Here is a 24221-nt window from a genome sequence, read left to right as displayed (position 1 = left end):
AAAAAAAAAAAAAGAAAGAAAAGAAAAGAAAAAAAATCTACAGGTAACATTGTACTTAATGGGGTTCTGGCTGAGATCTAGAAAAACAAGATATCCCCTCTCAGAACTTCTTAACATCATACTGGAAGTTCTAATTACTACAATAAAACAAGAAATAAAAAAAAGAAAAAAGAAAAGGTATACGTATCGGGAAGTAAGATATAAAATTGTCTTTGTTTGTAGAAGACGTGATTGTCTTTATAGTAAATCCAAAATAATTGGATATAAGATCCTTGGAACTAAGAAGCAATTATAGCAAGGTTGCGGGATATCAGATTAGTATAAAAAAATCAATCAACTTCCTATATACCAGCAATGAACAAATGAACTTTGAAATTAACTACCAATCTACCAAACCCTTGATCTTGGACTCTCAGCCTTTAGATCTGTGAGAAATAAATTTTTGTTTTTTACAGGCCACTCAGTCTATGTTTTTTTTTTTTTTATTATAGCTGCTTGAATAAGACAGACTTATTCAAATATACAAATAATTCTTAAAACTCAATAGTAAGAAATGTAACAGCCCAACAAAAAATGAGCAAGAGGACTAAACAAACACCTTACCAGAGAAGATACACAGGTGGCAAATAAGCATATGAAAAGGTAGTTGGAATGAAAAAGAAAGAATAGGTAGTGACATCATAAATTATAAGGGGGTTACAAATTAAAAGAAGATATCACGACACGCCTATTAAAATGGCAAAAATCTAGAACGCTGACAACACCAAATATTGAGGATGTGGAACAACACAAATTTTCATTCATTGTCGGTGGGAATGTAAAATGGTATAGTAACTTTGGAAGATGGTAATCTCTTATAAAATTAAACATGATCTTACCATATGATCCAGCAATCATGGTTTTTTTTTTTTTTGTACTTAAACAAAGGAGATGGAAACTTATGTATACACAAAACCAATACACAGATATTTATAGCAGCTTTATTTATAATTTCTAAAACTTGGATGCAACCAAGATGTCTTTCTTTAGGAGGTGGATAAGTACCCTGTGCTACATCTGAACAAGATAGTATTCAGATCTAAAAAGAAATGGGCTATCAAGCCATGAAAAAACATGGAGGCAAGTTCAATGCACATGACTAAGTGAAAGAACCCAATAGGAAAACATACTGTATTATTTAAACCAGATTCTGGAAAAGGAAAAATTATGGAGACAGTTAAAAGATCAGTGATTGCCAGGGGTTAGAAGGAAGGAAGGACTAGGCAGAGCACAAGAATTTTTAGAGTAGTGGAACTATTCTATATGTCACCGTAATGGTGAATACATGTCATTATACATTTGCCAAAACTCACAAAATGTACAAGTGATAATAATGTGTCAGTGTATGTCTATGGACTGTAACATATACATCACTGGAGCAGGATATTGATATTAGGGGAGGCTGTGCATGTGAAGAGACAAGGGATATATGGAAACTCTCCATACCTTCTGCTCAGTTTTGCTATGAACCTAAAATTGTTCTAAAAAACAACATGTATTTACTAGGAAAAAAACAGATGAGGAAAAGTGTGAGGCAGCAAATAGGGCTTGGCTTTATTGTAAATTTACCGCATAGGTATCTTTGCTAATCCTAGAGTCCACCAAGAATGAGCTTGCCATAAGACATTTACTTTGCTGTTCCCTCTACCAAAAACATCATTCCCCCAGATATCCTCATGGATTACTCCCCCATTTTATATATTCACTTCAAGTATCACCTCCTCAGAAAGATTGCTCCAGCTTCCTGCTGTCACTCTAAATACTGTTACCTGTGGTCACTCTATATACTGTTACCACATTTTTTTTCATATAATTTACAACTACTTGATATTTTATTTACTTATTTGCTTTATTTTTCTTTCCTAGAGCATTGAGAGACTAAGTTTAACACTGCGTGGGAAGTGTGTGGTATCTTCAAGAAAAATACGTTTATACTAAATTGATTACCCTAGCTATTCTTTCTTTGTATGGTCTGTTATGTAATTATAGTGACATGTGAGGAACACATAACATTATTTACTTAACCCTAACACTTTATGATTAACACACACACACACACACACACACACACACACACACACACACTGTATGACATTTACTTATGAAAGTAAAAAAAAATTGAGCTTTGTTTTTTCTTCATCCGTTCACATACCTTTTTGTGAGAAAATATTCTACACATGACAAGTATGAATAAACCTGATCCCTGTGATATTTCCCTAGGGAACCTGTACTCATTCATTCCTTTCGATTCTTCAGGCAAGGCTAGTGGTTAAGGCCATGAGGTCCTATGTTTGACAATTTCTGTTTTAAACCAGCCACTTCTCCTTCTTACTGTTTGTGAATTTAGGCAAAAAAAATATAAACTCTCTCATTAATATAATGAAGGTAACATTTCTGTCGCTATAAAATGATTCAGATTGAATAAGAAAATACATATATAGGGGCGCCTGGGTAGCGCAGTCCTTAGGCGTCTGCCTTCGGCTCAGGGCGTGATCCCGGCGTTCCGGGATCGAGCCCCACATCAGGCTCCTCCGCTGGGAGCCTGCTTCTTCCTCTCCCACTCCCCTGCTGTGTTCCCTCTCTCGCTGGCTGTCTCTCTCTCTGTCAAATAAATAAATTAAAAAAAAAAAAAGAAAAAGAAAATACATATATATCACTAATAAAAATGCCTAGCACATATTACTGTGAACAGGTTAGTCATTACTATTTTAAGATATTTTGATACTGCAGATATCCCCTGATAATTGTCTTTGCATGTGAATGGTCAAAAGGCGGGGCCACACTTTCTTCCATTTCTAGTAATTTTGTTAGGTAACCATTGCACTAACAATTTTGCGCTTCAGTTTTAATAACCATCATTCTCATTGTCAGTCTGTCCCTAAATATTGATATGTTCATTTCCTTTGTCACATTCGACTAACACCATGCTATATAATCAATACTAAGTTTTACGACTTCTTGTTCTCAAAGTATCTCCTGATTCATGTTTTCCATTGCCATTAATTTACCCTGAGAAGTACCTTTATAAAAATTTCTCATCTATATTGTTGAAAAGTCCCTAATCTATTCTTATGTGTTTGCCCATATCAAGTCACCCAACTTAGCCACTAATCAACCACATGTACTATCTCAAAGGAATGCTCTTTCCCCCCCTTTTTGCAGTAATTTAAATGCAGTAGGTTGGTGAGATTCCTCCTAACTTTAACATTTGTAGTTTCTATCAAAGTATTTGTAGTTGATTCCTACAGTCAGTGTCATGTTGGAATTTATCATCTCTGCTCCACATATTTCAATTTCCTTTTGGTACCAGCAAGCTACTCAGAATCTACCCTTTTCTTCTTGTGGTGGTGGCAGAAATGTGAGAGAACAAGCCCAAGAACTTCTCAAGCCTTCTCAAGCTTTTAGAGTAGTCACTAACATTGTATTGGCCAAAGCAAGTCTTGACCAAGCCCAAAGTAAAGAGGCCTGACACTATTTTCTGCCCATGGATATTGGGGGAGGGAGAAGATACTTATTTTCAAACAACAATCTAATACCCCTGCTATGTAAAGAAATGCTTAGAAATTCTATTAATATTATTTTATTGTTATAAAAGCTGTATATCAGTGATATCAAGAATATCACAATCTGGGGATGCCTGGGTGACTCAGTCAGTTAAACATCTGCCTTCAGCTTGGGTCATGATCCCAGGATCCTGGGATCGAGTCCCACACTGGGCTCCATGCTCAGTGGGGAGTCTGCTTCTTCTCTGCCCCTCCCCCTCTGCTCCTGCTCTCTCCCTCTCTCTCTCTTGCAAAAATAAATAAATAAAATTGTTTAAAAAAAGAATATCACAATCTAAAAACTTCATGTGAGAAAGTTAAAAGAACCAATATTAGGGGCGCCTGGGTGGCACAGCGGTTAAGCGTCTGCCTTCGGCTCAGGGCGTGATCCCGGCATTATGGGATCGAGCCCCACATCAGGCTCCTCCGCTATGAGCCTGCTTCTTCCTCTCCCACTCCCCCTGCTTGTGTTCCCTCTCTCGCTGGCTGTCTCTATCTCTGTCAAATAAATAAATAAAAATCTTTAAAAAAAAAATAAATAAAAAATAAAAGAACCAATATTAATCTATTAGCTAGAATGTAATTTTTAATTTTTATATTATAGTAATAGTGACATAAACAGTGGAAAAACTTTTTCCACGTATGTTACAAATATTTTTTTCATTTTTCTTTACTTTTAATTCACACGAAGTATGTTTTGGAGTATAGAAAATTAAATATTTTCTCCAAAAATAGTAATGTAATTTTATCAATTTAATTCAATTTTTGTTTCGTTTTAAGGTGGGTTTTTTGTTATTGTTTTTTAGACTTCATTGGAAAGGACTTTCCTAACTACAGTCAACTCCTTCAGGGTGTCTGCATCATTTTGTAATTTTCCTACAACACTTTAAGTTACTTTTTTTTTTTAAGATTTTATTTATTTATTTGACAGAGATAGAGACAGCCAGTGAGAGAGGGAACACAGCAGGGGAGTGGGAGAGGAAGAAGCAGGCTCATAGAGGAGCCTGATGTGGGGCTCGATCCCATAATGCTGGGATCACGCCCTGAGCTGAAGGCAGATGCTCAACCGCTGTGCAACCCAGGCGCCCCCCATAAGTAACTTTGAATTTATTTGGCTGAACTTTTTCAAGTTAAAACAAATTCATTTTCCAAAGATTTAATGTTTCCTCATATATTAAGCACATATCTTCTGTGAAATATATTTCACTTTCCAGATGTTAAGCGTAGAATATAATAAATTGAGAAATAATCCTTTAGAAAAGAGAATATTATTAAAAGACAGAACAATTTGTAAGATAATCCATGCATACAGGGAGTTGCATATTTGCCTATATACGATTTTTAACTTTATTACAAAGTTAATCTATGGCTTTTCCTACTAACAAAGCAATATTTATTCTGCAAACAATTTATTTATGTTTTTCTAAGCACATATGTTTTAATATTGGTACACTTTATTTCGAATTTTAAAAAGTAATAGCAAATAATAAAATAAAATAAAAATTAAATGTAAAGTAAAATCCCATATTTGAGATATGTGTGTGTGTGTATATATATTTTTTTCACTCCAATTCATGGGATATATAATTTAATTCATGACCAAGCTAGATTTAGGATTTTGAAAACATATTATTGAAAAATAAATAGGATGTGGAATTTTAAAACCTGTATGCAACTACCTATCTATATCTCTTTTTTAAGTATAATGCATGTTAGGCCAATTTATCCTGGTTATCTCAAACTCTCATTCATATATTTATGAGCGTTTTTTTCAGGTTGTTCTTGGTAGGAAAATAAGTAATCTGATGTACTTAGTACTCAACAGAATTTAAGATTACTGTCAACTTGAAATATTATTTACTTACACACATAAATATATATAAAATATCAGATTGATAGGTAGATAGATGATAGGTCGACAGATGGATAGATAGATAGATAGATAGATAGATAGATAGATAGATAGATAGATAGATAAAATATTTTATATTAGATGTCCTTTTGGCAAGATGTCACTAATTTTATGCCCTGAAAAGTAAATGACTGTATGAAGAGCATTACCTAATTCCTTGCTCCTCAGATTAGATTTACTGATAAATAAAAAGAATCAGAATTTTTTAGTATCAGGATCTTGATGCCTAGTTCTTTACTGTGCCAAGCTGATGGGACTTTCCAGCACTTTTGTGAATGACCTGGCAATGGAACTGAGCCTTAACCTTCAGAGATTCATTTCTGTTACATGGCCCAGGCCTGTTCTCTGCAGGTGCATATTTAAGAGCAAGTACATTAGAATCAGGCAGCCTTAATTCAAAACCGAGTTCCATCACCTACCAGTTGTAAAACTTGAACGATTACTCTAACCTCTATCCACCTGTGTTTTCCTTATCTCTAACATGGAAGTAATAACATCTATTTTATAGGATTAAATGAGATAATCTAGGTAAAGAATTCAGTCTTGAATTATATATAATACATGCATTTCCTATTTCTGTAACCTGACATAAAGTAATTTGTCACAGAGATATTATACTATATTAGCTTTTAAATATTCTATGTGAATGAAAAGTTCACCTTTTGTGACATTTTAGAAAACATATGGCAATCAGATATTTTACTTCCACCAATATAAATGGAACAGAATTGTCTATTATTGGACAATTAAAAATATGACTACTAGGGATACGAAAACTTCTCCTCCTGAGTGTATAGAAGAGTCTGAACATGTGCAAGTGCATGTGTGTGTGTGTGCGTGTGTGTGTGTGTGTGTGTGTGTGTGTGTGTGCAAGGGGCTGGGAGAACAACAAAAATATTTCCATAGTAAAAAAATACGTTCAGTCAGTCAAGTACAGGTTTTGTAATATTAAACACTTTATTTTTGAAGGGACAGAAAGTGAAAAGCAGAAAAAATATATTTTAAAATGTTAAAATATCTGTAACTGTATTAATGTAATAATTATAATGATATTGTATGTAGTACTACCTACCTATCCTGTAACTAGATAGTCAAAGTCAGGACTGCAAGTATGAAGTATATATCTATTTATGGTCCATATCCTACCACAAAGAAATGTAGACTGAGAACATGAGAGTTGTATGCTAAAGGAAGAAGGTGGCCTCTCCTTACAAAACACAGTCCTCTTCTTTCCTTAAAATTTATAGAATAAAGCTGTAAGAATAGTATCCTGAACCTATGATTGCCTGTCTTTCTTCAATACCTCCTGCCTCTGTTAGCTCACTTTAACTAGGCATAGACTCATTAAATATGGACAGTTCTTTGCATATCAGTTATACCTCAATAAAGCTATTTTTAAAATAAGATGTGGACACTTGAATAGCATAAGAAAGTCTACATATAATTTTTATACTTTATATGTGAAATTTACCTGAGATGATATAATTACAGTGTCTGGTACCTTATAAATGATCAATAAATTAGAATTTTATTGTGATATTATTCTTCCTCTTCTACTCTTCTTAATATCTAACAGTAAGGCAGCAGGCTTTTGAGGCACTGGGTGAAGGAATGGCAACATAAGATTTTCCTTTTGTAAAAAATGAAAACAGACACTAATGATCTAAGGACAGTGCTGAAATAGAAAAGAGCCAGAAAGTCATTGACTGTGATAGACTACATATTTTGAATTGTTAGGGACAGGTGCCATGATATATTGCTTATCTAGATGAGTGTCTAATAGGTGGTGTCCATCTAATATTGAGAAAATAGTTTTAAAATAAAATGTCCTCATAAGATATTTAAATATTTGTATGCATTTACATAGCTTGCTTCTATTATGGAAAGAGGAAAAAGTTTTGCATTTTTATTTACTTGATTGAGATAAAATATATAAGAAGCATACCACGGAACAAACTATATAGTTATTGATATAGGTATTGATTATTATTATTGCTATCATTAATTTAATTAACACTCCTTAAATTATGCAGAGACAGAAAGGCATTTGTAAGTTCTCCTATAAATAGAAGAAAGCTTTGTTGTACAAATGCAAGTTTAATATCCATCCATTGACCTTGGAAAAAACCCAAGGTATTGGTGAAGTTATATGTATGTGATACTTCCATATTTTTATATATTTTTATTGGAGAAGGTATCATTATGTAATTTTGTTGGTTGGTTGATGCAAGACACTGTAGAACTTGGAGCAGAAGTGTAAGAGAATGGACTCAGTGCTATCTAACACTTGCCACTGTCAGTATTCACATTGTCAAATACACGTGTAATATGTAAAACAATTTTGAAAATATCAAGCCAGTACATATATTTCTCGTTCTTCTTAAATTATGAGGAAAGTCTGCATGCCATAATGTCCAAACCATAAGAGTTGGAGCTGCTACTTTGCTGCCTTGGCTTAAATTCAGCTTCTGTCACTAATGACTATGTATCTTTGAAAAGTTACTTGATTTCAATGTGCCTCACTTATCCTCTATAAAATAGATGTAATAATAGTACCTACTTTGCTGAGTTGTTAATTAAAAGATTTAATAAACATGTTCTTAGTGCCTGGCATAAGACATTAAGCTCTGTGTAGGTGTTTAATGATGGTGATGATGATGCTCACGCCCAGCCAGTCCTCACTCACAGATGCTTCAGGGACTGAGAAGATACAGCCTAGAACATCCAGTTCTCAGTTCCATCAAATTAGTTTGGTAAATCAATCAGAGAAGAGGTAAGCTGGAAAACTAATCATCGAATATAGTAATAATAATAACAACAGTATAGTCCTAAGTCCTCTTTTAAAATAAAGGAAAAATATGTATGAAACTTTGCTCCAAGCTAAAGCGAGAATGCTGTGCACAACATAAGAGAAGTTCTAACCAACTAGAAAGAGAATAGTACATTTCCACTGATTGCTGCAGGAAAATGTGGGCAGAACCTAAAGAAAAGGGCTCATTAAACCTCTTAATCATAAGAAACATTATTGTTATTCCCCTTTTACAGATGAGGAAATAGAGGTTTTAAGGATGCTAATATGTAGTAGAAATGGGTCTGGACCCCCCCCCTTTTTTTTTTTACTTAAACTCGGTGTTCCAAACACTTATTTCCTTCTATTATATGTTTTATTATATATGTCGAGGATCCAAAATCTAAGCTGTGATGAGAGAAATTTGTCATGTCTTACATGCTAACACAAATATTCACATCCATTTTTCATGATTTGCTAATCTACACTATTAATTTTGATTTTTATATAACTCGAGTGAAAGTGGAAAGTTTTAAATCCAGAAAGCATAGGTCTATGTATTTTCCCTTTGCTCTGTATCTTTGACGCTCCTTTTCTAAATATCTATCTTGCGTGGTGAATGGTCCAAAGTGGACACATACTTACAATGACCGTCCACACATTGACTCTCTCAATATTGAGGAGAGAGAGAGTGCTAATCCCAATGTGAAGACCCATGCTAATAATTTTCAATACATTTAGGGATAGATATTTTAACACTTAAAGATTTGTATTTCCCTGGTTTTTACTCTCAATCCCTTCTCCTATGAGGCTTTTTCAGAATCATTAAACTTCTATTTATTAAATGTAATGTAATTACAGCATGCCCCCTGACTCTTTATGTACATATGTGTGCATACATGCACACACATGTGCACACATGTACTCAATAGGGGAAGATATCATATAATTGATTGCCAAATTCTTAGTTGTTCCGTTACAGAAAATTCCATTCATGTTGATAGAACTAAAAAAAAAAAAAAAAAAAAAAAATACGGTTGCCATATGTTTTCTGAAACTTCCCAAAGACATTTTTTTAATTTAAATAGAATATTTACAGGCTGATACAATATTAAAACTCTGGCTTAAATATTTTTATTTCAGGTTAAATTCCAGTAAGCAGAAAATAATGCTGCTTTAAAGCTTTTAAAACATTTCATATTTAATAGTATTTTATTTACTTTACCCTGACCATACATATAGTAAAACATAATATTTTGACACTAATAGAAAATATTTTTATGGTCTTAAAACATTTGTTAACTAATGTAGTAAAGTTAGGAATAATTTACATCCAAACAAACTTAGTATAAGCAGAGTTTACAAAGGAAATCTCATAAAACAGAGCGGATCTTCTAATTCTCCTGCATCTTTCTTATAGCTATGCTTAGAGACCATTTTATTCTCATGTTTTTGCAGATTACTTTCTGCCCATTGTCCATTTTTCTCCCTGCATTGCACAACAAAATAAATAGGTGATAGCTCTCAGCACTTGACACTGGTAGGAAGGATTAACAGGAATGTTGACTTTGACAAATCAGATATATTAAGCCTTTGCTGGAGGGACCCACTGCAGAAAAGCTGGTTTGTCATTATAACCAAGATACTGTTTGCTTTTTTTCCAAAAACAAACACTTTTCATTATAGTGTATTAAAATGGAACCTAATTACCCACACACCTGAATTTTAAATTATTTTGCAGTATCCTTTTCGGTTTTGTAACATTATGCAAAACATTGACCCATACCATTTCATAAAGAGAAAATACAGATTTTGTGTTTCATTTCAAATGAGAATTACTATGGGCATAAAAATTGATTTTAAAATACTACCTCTTTGACACATAAGTTCCTTGTTGACCAGATTTATACTCCATTGCGGCCTTATAACCATAGCTATTGGTGTGTTTGTGTTTTCATATGCTATACCAATTTTTAAGATTGTTGAGAGTTGAAAAATATTTTTCTAAATGTGTATTGATGTTCTTTTAACTGAACTGTAAGTTTTGAAGAGAAATTGATTTCTCTTCAATTCTATTTTTAATGGTTAAGGCAGCTACCTAGGGCTTCTCACAATTCCAAAGGTCTGAACATTAGCAATATATCTGCTGATAGTATTTTGTACTTCAGTTTACTGTGTTTAAGAGTGGGAGAAAAGAGGGATAGAGTTGATGGAAAGGCACGTTTGAGAAGAGTGTTTGAGGGGTAAAATGTTTAATATAAACTCTATCTCCATTTATCGTAGTGTTGTTTGTGGGTCCTTGACTTCTGTCATTCTGTCATTTTGTGCCATACTAGCTCTTCTTTGAAAAGAAACCCTGATTATAAGCCTTGATTCAAGAAAAATCATATTTTATACTAAACCATTAGTAGATGATTTGGTTTCTCTTCCTGCACTAAATTATTAATAGTGACTCTTGCAAATGACTTGCAGATAAAGACTTGTGACTTCTGCTGATGCTTCATATTTATATATTTTATATTTTCTTGAATCTGTGCCAGATATACTTACATATGTTATATGGGATTTGTATTTTTCTCCTTATATTTTAGATTTGGTCTTAGACCTAAAGTATTTGAAAAAGTATAAGTTTTCTTGGTGAATTGTGAAATCTGGATTTGGGGAATAATATCTTTCTGGAAGGCTATTCAGGATAAATTACTATATACAGTAGATAGGTTTTGAGAACCAAATAAATGAGCCTCAGCTGAAGTCCGCACTTAAAGATTAATGATAGGTATGATAAATGTAGTGAGGGCCTAGTTTCTGGAAATCTAAATATTGAAGTCACTATACCAGTGTGGGTTAGAGTAATTATCTTAAACATAGACATGTCTTAAATTTTTTTAGTATAATTGAGCATCTGGTCTTGATGCTAATACATAAAAGTGCTTTCTTTTACTTCTGCCATGTAAAGACTCTCAAAGAAGGATAAAAAAGACCCAAGTTTGAAATATATTCTATCCAACGGAACTCTTCAGATTCTGACCCAAATTACATTTCGTTTTGTTCTCTCACTATGAAAATAATCTTGAAATGTGTTCCAGTTTGAAGGGATAGTCAGAGCTTCAACCTACCTCTGAGTTGACAGTCATTCAGATTTTACCAGACAAAAATTACCAAGTAAACATCTATACATGGGCTTTTTATGGCCAATTTTTTCAGGTAGTAGGCCCGATGGAATTAGATCATATTTCTAATCTAGAGTGATTCAAAATTCAAGTTCTTGTACACCACCCTAAAGCACAATGTGGTTTGTAAATATTGCCCATTTTTACATGATTTATTTCTGTGGAGAGAGACTGGTAATTTTTAGAATTTACCTAGATAGTGACTTCGTATTGTAAGCTGTTAAAACATGGCTCAGCCTATTTTGTAGTACTATAAATTTTGCTCAGATTTAGAGAATTTGTGAATAGGCTTGCTACCTATAAATTAAACAGTAAACCCTTGTAAAATATATTTTCATCAGTATCTACATGAATAAATATAGAGGTTCGGAACCAGACTTAAAATAGTTAACTTTAAAATAAGGCAGGGGAGGGAACGTTATTGGCAATTCCTTCCCTAAAGGGAACATGGAACAATGTCATATGTATCCCTTTTCTCCTCATATTTGTGTCTCTACCCAACCCATACATACAAATGGTCTCCGCTCTGGTTTTCCACGTCCTAGTATAACTCACTTGATAAAGCAAAAATTCCCCTTCTTTCTCCCAGTACCACCACCAACACCCTGCACCCTATCATAACCACACTGATTGCTTGAGCATTAAGGGCTTGTGCTCCTTTTATTACCCAAGTACCACAGGATAACTTTGTCGGGTGAAATGGCTTTGTCAGTTCATCTCCATTTAAGTACCAATACAGTACTATTTGTTTCTCTGTGTATTTTGACTTCCTTACTCCTTTTGATACATTTTTCTAAGACTAAAATGTCACCCTTTTCTTTTTCTAGTCTCCTTTCAAAATTCTAAATGAGCGTCTTACTTCATTCCTTGATCTAAGAAGCTGGAAGACGGGCTGAGCTAAAGAAGTGTTAATGTAAATTTACATACATATTTTACAGTTATTTATATAATATACTTATATGTTTTGCATATCTATATATATCATGCGGAAGCTGGAAGAAAATCAAGGTTCTTTTGGATTCACAATCTTGGAGTTTAGGATTTGGAAGGTTAGGACTTTCAGCAGGAATTTATAACAGACCTGTGAGTTTAAGAAATCCTCTTTTTTTTTTTTTTTTTTAAGATTTTATTTATTTATTTGACAGAGAGAGAGAGACAGGCAGTGAGAGAGGGAACACAAGCAGGGGGAGTGGGAGAGGAAGAAGCAGGCTTCCAGCGGAGGAGCCTGATGCGGGGCTTGATCGCAGAACGCCAGGATCACACCCTGAGCCAAAGGCAGACGCTTAACAACTGAGCCACCCAGATGCCCCTAAGAAATCCTCTTAATTTAGGTATAATAAATCTTACATTTATTCCCCTATCTTTAGAAAATAATCGTGTAACAGATCATGAAGTTGTGAGATATGGAGAGAGAAATGATGTTATTTTGTTTCCCGAGTAATTCCTATGAATACATTTGATTGAAACACACTATAGTAGGTAAAATATTTTGAAAATGTTTTGTTTCTTTGTTCTCTAATATAAACCTTTTTTGCAATAACCATAATCACTCCCAAGACTAGAGAAAGTTCTGAAAATTGTTCTGGGTGAGAAAAAAAAGAAAGATTAGGATTTTTCTGGGAAGTTATTTCAGCAGAATATTTGACCTCAACCTTCTACTAGATATTTTGCAGAGTCATAAATGGTTTCTTGGCAAAATCCAATCAACTTCTTCAATTTTCTTCCTTTCCCCAGTTGTATTTGCAGTCTTTCTAATGTTATTTTCTACTTTATCTTACCTGAAACTTTGCTATTTTTTTTAAACTTTGTTTCTCCTTACTAGCTCTTCTTTTGATAATCAATTGCTGATGAGCTCAGTTTTATGTGGTATTCTCTAAGCACTAATTCATAGTTAACTCTTTTTTTCAACACGAATAATTATTCTTTGCCTGTTTTGTATGAAATACTCCGACAATCCATCAGCCACTGTGCCATAACCCAGACTTATATTTATATATGTGTTATTCACAAATCATATGCTCTGACTATTCACTCTATCTTCAATTATTTTATAGTAAGGTTTGAAATGAGAAGATTAATATCAGAATATTTTATCAATAGTCTTTTGATATGCCTTGTACTACTAAAAAAAAAGAAGAAAATAAAATGCAATGAATGGATGTTCTCTAGATACATAATTATGAAATTTACTCAAGAAATATAGTGATTAGCCATAAAGTTTCTGGCATGTGACTGGGCTCCCGCTCTGTCTCCAGTCATTTCTCAGTTGTGTGATTTGGACAGGACACTCATGCTCATTAAGCATCAGTTTTCTCATCTGTACAGTCAGCATAATTGCAGCTACTTCATTATTCTGTTTGTTTTTGTTCTTGAGAAACAAATGGGGTAATCTCTGTAAAGTCTGTGATACAGTAAGCATTCCTGAAAGCCTAGCTGTCATTATTATCATCACTGCCACTATTATATTGTTACAGGAAAAAACCATCTTTGTTCGTCCCTGCACTATACATCATCTGAGGTGTCAATAAATTTTTCAATTATGAATACTGCCTATAAATATTTCCCAAACAATTTAAATATACAAATAATTAAATATGTTTCACAGTCAAGTATTTATTAGCTAAAAAATGTGAACAGACACCCACATTCACAGTTAGGGTGAATGCTTAATTACAATACATTTTTGTTTATTTTAATTTACATAAATTACAATCTAATTAAATTAGTGTTGTATTACAAGCAGCTACACAGAATCACTAGTTATATATGCTTTGTGTGGGATAGAAAATGCAAATAAATGATTCCCATCAATAGATCTTAAAACATTTAAATACATAATATGTTTACATTCATGTTTTACTTTATTTTAACAAAGTGTGAAAGAGCATGAAAAAAATCAGGTTCTTTCAACATTGGGAAACACTATGGTCATTGAATAGTTCAATAGAAAATGCTAAAAGGCATGTGTGTTTTTGTCTAAGACTAAGCTGTTTAAAGGATTTTCCAATTTACTTATTCATATTCTTGTCATATATATCATAAATTAATCACTTATGAAAAACAAAATGAAAAGCATTTTATGGTTGTGTAACTAGTTTTCTCTGCATTCTAAAAACTGATTAATCTGTACAGATCATTGATGATAATTCCTATTGGGTGTATTAGTTGCCTAAGGCTGATGTAACAAAGTACTACAAATTAGAAAGCTTGAAATAACAGGAAATTATTGTCTTGCAGTTCTGAGGGTTAGAAAGTCTGAAATCAAGATGTTGGCAAGGACCATGCTTTCTCTGAGATCTATAAGAGTCTTTCCTTACCTCTTCTGGTTTCTGGTGTTTGCCAGCAATTCTTAGCAGTCCTTGGCTTGTAGATCTATTGGTCCAATTTTTGCCTCTTTTGTCACATAGCCATGTTTTCCACATGTGTCTCCATCTTCACATGGTCTTCCCAATGTGAGTGTCTGTGTCTTTTGTCCAAATTTCCTCTTCCTGTAATGACACTAGTCATAATGAACTAGAGCCCACCCTAACAATCTCAGCTTAATGTGGTTCCAGCTGTAAAAACCCTAGTTCCATATAAAGTCATGTTCACATGTACTCGAGATTAGGATTTCAGTGTATCTTTCCGGGTGACACAATTCAACCCATAACATTTAATATGTGTTTGTTGTTGTTGCTCCTTTCCTTTCCCAGCCTTTCATAGCCTCCTCCTGGTTGCACTTTTTTGTCCCTTCAACAAGCACTATACTATAATACTCATATACATTGTTCTTGTTATTCTACAAGTTCCAGTCTAAAAACCTTCCTACCCACAGACTTGAAAAAATGCTTTCTATTCTTCTGTACATATGTGATTGTATAGACCGAAGGCAATTTTGAAATTGATAAGACTGTTGCCAGATACAGTGTCAGTCCTCCACTGGATAATCAGTGCCACTTGTCAGTATTTCTTAATGTCTTAGCTAGTTTCTCTCCTGCTCTCTATGACAACTTTTTAAAAAACCTTCAGTCTTTTAAGTTCTCTACCACCTCAACATAAACCTCATTCATAATTAAATTAATTGCTGATCCACAAAGAAAAAAATTGACTCTCAGAAGGAAAATTGTCTACCCCACAAGTAATTTATCTTGAAAAGTTGTACCACATTTCTTTCCATCTCAGCAAAAGACATGTTCCTTCTCCTGAATAAGATATACCTACAATGGGTTTTGCATCCTGTCTACCCTTGGTTAGAAATCTTGATTTAGTTAATATTTCCCCTCTTAGTCCATTTTCAATATCTGCCTCTATTGGATTTTTTTGCCCTTAGCATACAAATTTGTAAATACATGCCTCAATATAAAACAAAAAACCAAACTAAACAAACCAAAAAAGTAAAATGCCCTTCTTAAGAGCCTGTTTTCCCTCAAAAAATGGCATTGCATCTCATTCCCTTTGTAGGGCTCCTCTTCTTTTTTTTTTTTTTTTTTTTTTTGTTTAAGAGAGATCCTCACCTGACTATATTTCCTCAAATTCTATTAGTACAATTGTGGCTTTACCTTCAATACTGCACTGAAACTACTATGACAAAGAGCACTAATGATTATTATTTGCTACATTTCAGTACACATTCAAATAGGATTTTGGTCATTTGTCATACTGACACCTCCATTCTTTTCCTTGATTCCCTTTTGTTTTTCTTTCCAAGAATCCTATAAAGTTCTTCTGAATTCTGTTTAAATGTTAGGGTATGTTGAAGTTATACTCCTTCTTCCCTTCTTCCATCATTCTATATATTTTGCTTAAGTAATCATATCCACTCTCAGAATTTTCTCCAGCCCCAAACTGTCCTCTTAACATCAGATTCTTTGTCTTAGCCCCTATACCACATTATTTGTACTCCCAACTATCTCTTAAACCCATCTTCTTTTCTCTATCCTCAAAATTCAATCCAGTCTTTCTTTTCCTTTTATTCCTTATTAACTATTATGAAAGGTCCCATGTCTCAAACTTTTTATCTCAATAAATCCTATCCACGGCCTTGCCAGAATGATTTTCCTAACATTCAAATGTTAAGGTATTATTCCCTGGTCTTAAAAATCTTCAAGTGTTCGTGATCTTCATTGTCTACTGGGAAAAAAAAATCCAAACTTTGATTGCCATTAAAGTCCTTAAAATTATGGGCATAGTCTCTGTCTCCAAACTCATGTTTCATTACTTCTTCAGAAATAATAGCATATTCCTATGTGTTCACATGCTCTCTACCTTTTCCTCCTCTCTCTCTATCCTTATCTCCTACCTTCATAGGCACAGTGCTGCAGTCACCTTTGTATACGTAGTTATTAGTATAATGTCTAGTATACCATGGATGTTAATTAATGTGGAATGAATGATATTGAGGAAAGAGAGTCTGATATCCATGTCATTCAAAAAACTATTCCAATTTTGCCCCAATTAGAGCACCTAAAAGTGACTGAGCTCTCTTCTGTATTTCAGGTTTGCTGATGCTGTGATCTAATTTTCTTGTGCTAGTTACAAAGAATAAGTCACTGGGGCCCAGGTGTCACTTTGCCTCTCTTCTTGCTTTTCTCTTCCTGAAGTTTTCCCATAGATTACCAGTCCATTGTGCAGCTGGGTTTGGGGTAGAAAGTAAAAAAAGGAAAGATTTGTCTAGCACCACCAACAAAAACTCCAGATGCACCTTGCATTGATCATTGTTATAAATTCTTATGTGATGCTATCCAAATAGGGCTCAGTCTCATTATGGGTTAAATTCACTTTTCAGAGAGAAGGGGCATTTGGCCTATAAAATGAACAATCATTTATAACATGTATGCAGCAGCCTCAAATAGGCTCCTACTTCTACTGATGAAATTAGGGAAATGTCAGTTTGGGAAAAGTGGCTTGAATTAGTAAGTAGTCTCCCCATCTGGCTCAAAATGAAGCAGCCCTGTAACTATGACGTTTGCAGCACAACTTCCAGTCTCCTATTGAACAGTCAGCCATTAAGGTACATAGTTAAAAACAAAACCCAAGAAAAACAAAAACAGAAAAGACACAATGATTAGTATTATAGATCTTCAACATGAACTAAATTAATTTTTGCTCAAAAAAGTAACTAATGATTGTTTTAAAACATCTGTAGTCAAGAAAATCTTGTTATAGCTCTAAAAAAAATGGGGATTTTCTGACAACTCATATATTGTCTAAATCAATAAAAGTAGCTAATATGTGCTCAGCATTTTATAAAAGAGGCTCTTGGGTTTGAAATTATTCTTATGAGAATAGGATTAACTTGCTACATTTTGCTGAACAAGTATAATATTGTAAACACTATATTCGTGAGGGGAATAATGAAAAAGCAAGAATCTATTTTTCCGTACAGTATATCGATTGATGCATATGATTTCCTAGTCTGAGAATTTGTTTAACACTAATTAAAATCCATTCTTAGAATCTTCAGGTTTATTTTTTACAATGGTCAATCTAGTTCAAGGTCTTTGATCCTTAATTAATTTAGAAGCATAGAAACTATCAAATTATTCATTTTATCTTTTCCTATCTCTCTTCTCAACAGTTTATTCACATCATTCCTTAAATATTTGTAAAGGAAATTAAACAAAAAACCTCTCTGAGTTTACTTGAGTATTTTCTTTTCTGAAATACTTTCTTATTCTAGACGGTCAAAACCTGCTATTAATTATATATTGTGCACAGACAATTCTCGTTAGTCACAAAACAGTTACTAAACAAAGCAATTTGTTTCTGTCCCTGCCTCTTTCCCTCCCTCCTTCATGCCTCTCACCCTCTCTCTGTCTTACTTTCCCTCCCTTTCCTCCTCCTGTTTCTCCTCCATCCTTCCCTCCCCTCTCCACCCTTTCCATTATATTAATTTCAACCAGTTTAGATCCAACCCTCCTGTCTGTAGCTGGGAAGCTAAAGATGATGGAAGAAAACAATATGTCCTTGGAAGAAAACAATATATCCTTGACCCAGTTTTATGGTCAAGTCAAGAGCACTAATTTAGGTAGGCTCTTTGTGGTAACATCACCATCCTGCTGCATTTCCCTTGAAATATTACTGTCAAGAATCTTGGTTTATAACATCTCTGCTCTGCTCGACTGTCTTACACCTTTCGCATCTCCTGACTTTCAGCTGCCTCTTCTCTTTCTATTTTACTGACAAAAGCTCTCAGAAGAGTATTTCCACACCATTGTGGTTTACCATCCACACCTCTAGGGCAATAGATGTTATTCCTTTCCACCTAATTTAGATCATAATCCCATGAATTTGTCCATATGCAAGCTTACAGTTCTGGCTATGTACACTCTCCTGAGTTCCAAAGCCTCATGTTCAGTTTATTAGTCATCTTACCTTCAGGCTCAGCATTTCATTTCATTCATTTTCTTCTGAAAAGTCTTTGCTTCTTATTGCCCTCCCACTTAGTGTTTTAGCCAAAACCTAAGAAGAATGAAGTCCTCCTTCACCCTTCCCTCGTCCTCTACAGCACACCCTACATTAATTTCAGTTTTTATCTATGAAATGTTTACAGTTAGTCCACAATCCCTCCATTCTTATTTCAAGAATTTTTAAAATATATATACTCAAACTTGTATCTGGACTGTTAGAAAGCCTCCACAATTTATCTCTTTGCCTCTAATTCAGATCTTCAATACATCTTGCACAACAGTAATCAAACGGTAATGAACCTAAACACAAACATAAAGAACCACATTTCATGGCTAAAGTGCTTTATACCAAGGCGTTGTAATAATTCATTGGTTAAAAGGATATACTCTGAAGTAAAATAACTTAAATTTAAGTGACAGCTTTGCCCTCTTGGGTTTTACTTTAAGTTCTTACGCCCTAGTTTCCTTGTCTGTAAAATAGGAATAATAACAGTAAGTTTTAAAGGTTTACTTTAATGATAAAATGTTATGATGCATATAAAGATCTTAAGTGCTTAGAACACATCAAAGTTTTATAAATGCCAATTTGCATTATCATTATTACTCTTTTTACTTTGAATTCTTTTGGTGCTTCAATCATGAATATTACTGTTGTTGTTGTTGTTACTGTTTCCAGTACTTCACACAATTCTGAGAACGTGGTGTTTCTTGGATAAAACTTGGTTGGCCCATGGGTGCCTGGGTAGCTCAGTGGGTTAAGTGCCTGACCCTTGATATCAGCTCAGTGTCCTGGGATCAAGCCCTGTGTGGGGCTCCCCGCTCTGCAGGGAGTCTGCTTGATATTCTCTCTCTCCCTTACCATGTTTTCCTTGTGCACTTTTTCTCTCTCTAAAATAAATAAATAAATAAATCTTTCTCTAAAATAAATAAATAAATCTTAAAAAAAAACTTGGTTGGCCAATGAATAGACCTTTTATTAATATCTGTATTCACTAATTTCTAGAAAAAAAGGACCTTAATGGAAGGAGTACTGAAGAATTTAGAATTTATTGGAGTGGTGTAATGAATAGGAATTCTTTGCTTTCCCTAAAATCACTTGCTTTCTTAGATGTTTAGTGTATCTATTTCTAAGCTGAGTCCTTCTTTCCCTGCTACACTGCTACAACCCAACCAGCATACACCCTTGGGGGCATCACAGGAAAATATGTCAGAATGGAAATGTTGGAATTTTTTTTTTTCAAAAGTAATTGAATGACTAAACCTAGAAAGCCACAAACCATTCTGGAAGAAGTTTCTGGAATTTGGGGGGGAAAAATTAGCTAGATACTATTTAGAGGACAGCAAACAGGATCAAGGAAATATATGGATATTTTGTTCTAGAAAGATGGGAACTGGAATTCTTTCATCTTGAATAACAAGTTAAATACTGAGTTCAGTCTAGTTCCTTCTTCAAAGAAGACAGAAGAAAAAATTAGTTTAACATGATTGATTTGCTGAGTGACAAATATTACAGAATTTATTTTTAATATGTCCCTGACTAACAAACATTGTTATAATCCTTCCTTTAATAATAAACTGTGTATGTGAATTTCAGAGAGAGAATCTAACTGTGTTAGACCAATTAGGAAAGCCAACAATAAATAAAAATATATAAAATAAAATAAGAAAAAGTTGTAAATCTCCAACATATATGAAGGTATGTGTATACCATTTACTGAGTAATACCATCTTTATTCCAGTTATATATATGACAATGAAGAAGGTATTTATTTTTGTTCCAGTTAATTTTGTTTCACAAAAATCGCCTCAGACAGTGGTAAAAATCCCCTAAGAATATTCGATTTATCCCAGAAAATAAATGGTTTCACTCTTTAAATATATTGTGGGTGATTGAAAGTCTATAATAGGTCATATTTTTATTAAAGGCTCACACCACGAGGTGTACATTTTACAAAACAAAATGTGATTTTGATATCACCCACGTGTGCATTCAAATACATTTTATGGTCACACTGTTTTTTAAAACACAAGAGCTTTGGTCATTCCTGCAACTGTGTGTATGTATGTCCTGATAGCATCAAATTACAGGAAGTATTTTTAATCTGTCCTGGGAAGTTGCTTGGTAACAACATTAGAGACAATTGTATTGCAGGGCACAATATATGCCCATGTTTAGATTGCTATTTATCTTCATTATAACTAAGTAATTTAAGTTGTCAACTCTCTTGTGACTATTGGATATCTGTTAACTATACATTTAATGCTTGACTAGACTGAGCTTCCAAAAAAGGAAAAAAAAAAAAAACCCAGCTATAAATTTCTGTGTTGGGTTTAAACCTTATGGCAGACATAAGGCTACAATATGTCTTCATCTTCTTGGAAAAACATTGTCTTTCTACCAAATGTGTACTAAATGGACCTTACAGAGTAGTGAGGGGTATGATTTATTCACGGATTCATATGGAATAAACAATTTTTGACACTGAATCAAATTGCACCTGAGGGGATTGTTGAACCAAACAGCAAACTGATTAAACTTAAAAAAAAAAAAAAAAGCAGTATCTAACTCTAGTAACCTGCACTTTAAAATGACATTAATCCTACTGAACCCAATGGAGAATGCATTTTTAAGCAAATAAAAACTTCAACCAAACTTTCTTTTCTTTCTCACAAATACTGAACTCTACATGCCCAATATTCTCATAAAAATGTTTTTAGACTCTGGGAAACAAACTGAGGGCTTCAGAGGGGAGGGGGGTGGAGGAATGGGATAGGCCGGTGATGGGTATTAAGGAGGGCACATATTGCATGATGCACTTGGTGTTATATGCAAATAATGAATCATGGAACATTGCATCAAAAACTGGGGATGTACTGTATGGTGACTAATATAACAAAATAAAAATTATAAAAAAATGTTTTTAGAACAGATAAGAATGGTCAAATATGATGTATCATTTCCTCTTTGTACCCATTAGTTACATCCTAAGAGCAGGTATAATCTTAAGTGGCATCTTCCATTATAATTTGATATATAATACCAAATATTATAATATTGAGAAAAGCTGTTTTACTATATACCCTACAAAAATATTTTTAATGTAGATATTAAATTTTACCACATATTTTTAAAAAGAGTATTAAGTAAATGAGAACTAAATTCTTCTTTATATATAACATGTTCTTAAAGATAATAAAATTGTTAGGAAATGTATGAATAAAATAGTGAATAAAATGCAAATCCTGTTTTTAACCATGTTTGCGAGTTAAATATATCATAAACAAAGACAAAGGCAATTACTTTTGCTTAAATAAAAAAAGCACTTTATAATTTTACATAATAATGGATGATTTTGTTTTCTACATCCAATAAAAATACATAGAATTTATTTGCAAATTTAAACACTGATGTCATTGGCCATCATTGAAATATGAAATGTCAAAAGTATGTTATGATAAATGACTGTCATGAAATAAGGATAATAGTTTGGAAAACTTTGATTTGCTTTGGAATAAACCCTGTTAAATTTTACAAAAAAATGTTTCCAGGAAATTTTCCTAACCAAAGATATGATGTAGATTGTTTTTATGTCTGAATTTTTAATTAAGAAGAACAAATAAAAGCATAATAAAACTGATATATATATATATATACTTGTTTTGCCTCTTCTGAGATAATAATGCTGAATAAGATGTTTGTTTTGCTATCCATTAAATATGTTATTTCTTTTTCATAATGAACATGTTTTGTTATATAAGGGAAGACAATATTTTTATTTTCTGCTAGTATTTAAACATGTAGCCTAAAATTAAGCATTTATTTTCAGAAAACATGTTTCCTTTGTATTAGAATTAAAAGTAGATGATTTGTGAAGCCTTGGAAAACTTAAGATTTCATTCAATTGGACGGAAGGGTATAAATTCCTGAAATATCAGAGCAGGTGGAGTCTTGTGCCAATGGTTTAATTGACATAATCCTTAATTCTACTCCACCTAAACTGTAACCACAAGAAATGTTTCACTATTTTGATTTGTTCCCTGACATTCTTGATATCTCAATTTACTATTTGGAGTTTGGTGGAGTGGTGATGGTTGAAAACTAACATTTACTAAATGACTATCGTGAACCTAATGCCATTGAGGGCCCTTGATATCACCAAAGCATTTAATATTTTACTGATGCTAAGGGGCTGACAATATTATCTCATTTTAGAGATAAAGGAATAATCTTTGATTAGTGACTCACAAGGATATTTAAACAGAGTATGGTGCATTGTTTAAAAGTCTGTGAACTCTGCCCTTGCTGCACTGCTCTTTTTTGTCAGAAAAAAACTTGTGCTAAAGGCTCTTATTTGGTCTTTGACTTTCTACTTTTCTGGATAGGATTTTGGTTGCTCTATTTAAAAATCCCCTCATATTTTAAAAATTCTGACCAGTCTCTGCTGGAAGTTTTGTCAAAGTCTGAGTTCAGTTGGGGTCCCTTCAACTGTGTCAGTTTTTGTAGTGAACTACTTTCTTGAAGACTCCAAAGTTCTTTTTTTTTTACTTCAGTTCTCAGCTTCTGATGCACCTTTTTTAACATTAAAAATTTTATTTTGAGAAAATTGTAGATTCACATGGAGTTACACAGTAATACAAAGAGATCCCATGTAGTTTTTGCCAAACGGTAACATCTAGCAAAACTATAGGACAGTATCACAACGAGAATATTGACATTGATACAATGAAGATACTGAACATTTTCCATCACCTCAAGGATCCTTCCTGTTGCCTTGTATAGCCAAATCCACTTCCCTCCAATCCCCAATCTGCTTTTAATGTCTGACAACCATCAATCACTTATTTCTATAATTTTGTCATTTCAAGACCATTATATAAATCGAATAATACAGAATGTATCCATTTGAATTTGGCTTTTTTTTTTTCACTTAATATTTAACTCCCTGGAGATTCAACAAGGTTGTTCATGTATCAATATTCATTCCTTTTTATTTCTGAGTAGTATTCCATGTTATAGATAGACCATAGTCTATTCACTCATTTATAGAAATCTGGTTAAGCTGTTATGAATAAAGCTGATGTAAATATTCATGTACAGTTTGTTGTTTGTTTGTTTGCTTTTTTATAAACATAGGTCTTTATTTCTCTGAGCAGATGCCTAAGAATTCAATTGCTGGGTTGTATGGTAGTTATATGTCTAGTTTCTAAGGAAACTGCCATACTGGTATCTAGAGTGACCTTATCTTTTTATATTCCCACCAACAACGTATGAATGACCAGTTTTATTGTATTCTTGCTAGCATTTAATTCTGTCACTAATTTTTATTTTAGCTATTTGTATAGGTATATAGTAATTTAATTTGCATTTTACTGATTGCTAAT

This window comes from Ursus maritimus, unplaced genomic scaffold (genome assembly GCF_017311325.1).
Source record: "Ursus maritimus isolate PB19 unplaced genomic scaffold, ASM1731132v1 scaffold_21, whole genome shotgun sequence".
NCBI lineage: Eukaryota > Metazoa > Chordata > Mammalia > Carnivora > Ursidae > Ursus > Ursus maritimus.
Note: the sequence above shows the minus strand (reverse complement) of the source record.